Genomic DNA, 3621 nt, shown 5'->3' on the forward strand with positions numbered 1-3621 from the left:
CAAAATTTCAAAAGCCAATCCAAGTATGCAAGGTTAATTGATTAGCAATTTAAGAACCAATCAATGCATGTGCCAAAAGGAGCTCTCTCTCTCTCTCTCTCTCTCTCTCTCTCTCTCTCTATCTATTTATCTCCCACAGCAACGCGCGGGTTGCATACTAGTTTGCATTCATCACAAAGCAATTTGAATTTAGCACATAACAATGTGAATTTGGCACTAACACAACACTTTGTATTTGGCACATAGTACTTTGCATTTATCGCATAACCACACATTTGTGTGGGAAAGTAAATTTGACTTTAGAGATTAGAGATGAGATAAGTTGTTATTGTATTTGTTATTGTATTATATAATTACATTGCAATTTGTATTTTGTAAATAGCAATTTGCATTTAGCATATGACCACATGTTTTGTTTTTAGCTAATTCAATATAGCGCATAGCAATTTAAATTTGGTTAATAGCACTCTGCATCCTGTACAGAGCACTTCACATTCCACACATACTGAGTTCTTCCAGCCATACCATGTGGGCTCCCACTCCACGAGGCCCCGCCATGATCGTGACACAAAGCTAGCGACACGACAGCAGACAGAGGGTTGATGCACAGATTACGCTTGGGGATATTTCTTATGTGTTCAGAGTTGGGGCTCCACTGACAGGGGTTACTGTGGCCCTTATCAGACACAGAGCTATGACCAGAATACGACATAGGACCACGTCCGCCGATGACCGCCAGCACTCTATCTCTGACTTTATGCCTTCACTACCCCATCCCCCTCGACGCTCTGATGAGGATGAGGATGTTAGTATTGTGTAGGTGATCATCATTTGACATGACTATGTAACACTCATCACTCATCACTTTGACATGACTTTGTAGCACTCAGCACATACCATTTGCATTCTGCATTGAAGTGGATGCTCGTTTAGTAGCTCCACCCTCACAGCTCATTTGTACCAGGATTTTTAGAGTCTCATAGCATTAGGAAAAAAGGGAGCTCATTTTGGGGCCTTTTGCCCAAAATGAAAAATAGCTCTCAACCAATGGCTATAGGGCCAATGTAACGTGAGGAAATTTTAAAATTTTTGAATTGTATCTGGATTGTCAGAGCAAGAGAGAATATTTTATTCATGTACAACTATAAATAACAAATAAAAAATTTGGTCGATCTACTGACAAGATTCTACTATCTGACAATATCTCATTCAAAATACATCACCAATTGAAATGTGCTTTCCCTCCCAAACTACTCTCCCCTCCCAAATTACTCTTCCCTCTCTCTCTCTCTCTCTCTCTCTCTCTCTCTCTCTCTCTCTCTCTCTTGCTTCCTCATATCTGTTCCTTCAAACTGTAGATTGGGTTGCCTTCTGCGAGTTTTGGGTGGCGATGGCAAATTAGTTTCTCGAAGTACCTCTAGGAGCAAGGTACAACAACAAACTCTTTTGAATCTAATCTATGCTTGCGCAAAATGGTGTGTTTATCAGAATGTTGCAGAAGAGAATATGACTTTTGGTTTTTCGTGGGTACGGCAAACCATTGACAAGACCTTGCTCTTTGAGTAGCTTTCTTTATCAAAATATCGAGGAGCAAGATACACCAGCGAGCTCTTTGCTTTTTCTTTTTGAGATTTTAGAAGTGAAAGTGTTAAGTTGGATAATATTCTTTCATTTTTTTGTGAACAAGAGTGTATTTATAAAGATGCTGCAGAATGGAATATAACTTTTGAAAGTTTTTCATGGAGATGACAACACAATAACTAGTCCTAGTTTTACAAGAAGCTTTGTTGATCATACTATTGAAGCGCAAGGTACGAGAATGATGTCGTTGCTTTGTCGATCTCTCTCTTTGATAATATTCTTAAAGATTTGAATAAGAAGATCGTGCTTATGCAAGACTATAATATAATGTGTGCTCTTTGATATGTCCATTGAGTTTTCAGGTATTTGAGTATAAGTTTGGATACTAGTCTTTATGGCATGCATTGATCCAAACGTCGTGTTGGTTAGACTATCGAGGACGAAGCTATAGACGTGAACTCCCTCACTCGTCAACCTCTTTCCTCTATATCCTCCATTGATATTGCCAACAAGATTACTGTGGATGGCTCCTGGCATAGACTGACTATATCAAAAGGAAGTTGGGTGCTCATGCAACCAAACAGAAGGAAGAAGCCACCTTCAGGTAATCTCTTTTTGGCATCTTGGAAGGGTAGGGTGAAAGATTTTAGAACCAAGGAGGGGATGAAATTGATAAAGGAAATATTGGTTCAACATGTATACATGCATAGAGATCTTGTGTTGCGAGAGAATTATCCAAGTTATCTTCCACAACATAGACCAAATTGTAAGTGACTTCATTGAGAATTTATATTTCATAATCAGATAATTTCTTGAACCTCAATGTCTTTATTTTTATTTTCAGATATATATCCTTCATCTTATGAGCAGTGGCAGCCTACCGAATGCATTTTAGGATTCATGGATGTATTACTTGGGTCCATAGGAGAGTTGCAATATTAAGGTAGATCTACAACACAATTAGCTCAATTAGGAGTCTTTTTTTATTATCATTTTCACCAACTATTGGATAAAGCCAACACACATGGTGTGTTGAAGAAACTAGCTCTCCCAGCATGGAATACCATTGATTGGCCAATTCCTCGTGGTGTTGTAACAGAGTCATATAGAGCTAGGTTGTTTTTAGAAGTACAATGATCCTTATAGCCAGGGAGTGCTAAGAGAATCAACAAAATAACTATTGGCATGCCAATAACAGTCTTTGTAGATCTATTCAATAAATTTTATATCAAGATTTGCAAGATGATACTCACTTATAATGCAAATGGTGATGAAAGAATTCCTGACTTCTTGGATTATGGTTGGGACATGATAACATCCAACCAAGTATACTGTGAGGTTGTGCACAACTCCATTAAACTTAAGTAGATGATTGCCACTCAAATTTTCATATTAGCCTTTTACTATAGATGCAGTAGAATGATTGGGAACCAATATGTTCCAAAGGATCAAGATTTGAACTCTTTTGGTCCTAAGAATGAAGCATTGGATATCACCATTAAAATGAGAATGATAATGATAATTTATTGGGAATTATACCACTCAAACAATGCTACACACTCGCTCAATTACGCCAAGACATTCAGGTGGAGATAGAGGGCAATGTTGTAGAAAGATTCTCATTCATTCTGAACAACAAGAAGGTAAACCAAGAGTTGAATATGACTCAATGTTTTTTATTTATTAATGAACGGATCATTGATTAACACTACATGTTGATAGGTATTGCAGCAAAGGGAAATGAGAATTCTGTGTAGAGATATCCCAAATGGGATTATTGAGATAATTCAAAATTCATGATTATAGATACTGTATTAATACAACACATAGGTATGAAATGATTATTTACATAATATGCAATAAATAAAAATTATACATTATGATGTCAAACAAATGGATGATTCTCAGACAATCACTGCCATTCAAGCGATGGTGGATGCTATGAAGGGTTCGCATCCAATGCCTAGGATGATTCTATGAAGAAGGTTGATCAAGGAGCTTCTATTGTGCCTCTTCCTCGTCCACCACCTTCTCTTCCAT

General features: G+C 37.5%; 1 pseudogene; it reads left to right on the plus strand.

Annotated features, from left to right (window-relative positions):
- The first annotated feature begins 694 nt into the window (after nt 1-694).
- LOC147893171 (uncharacterized) lies at nt 695-3381 on the plus strand (annotated as a pseudogene).
- Nucleotides 3382-3621: the final 240 nt, after the last annotated feature.

This window comes from Dipteris shenzhenensis, chromosome 16 (assembly GCF_047967505.1).
Source record: "Dipteris shenzhenensis isolate YYH24624 ecotype China chromosome 16, Dip_SZ_1.0, whole genome shotgun sequence".
NCBI classification, from domain to species: Eukaryota; Viridiplantae; Streptophyta; class Polypodiopsida; order Gleicheniales; family Dipteridaceae; genus Dipteris; species Dipteris shenzhenensis.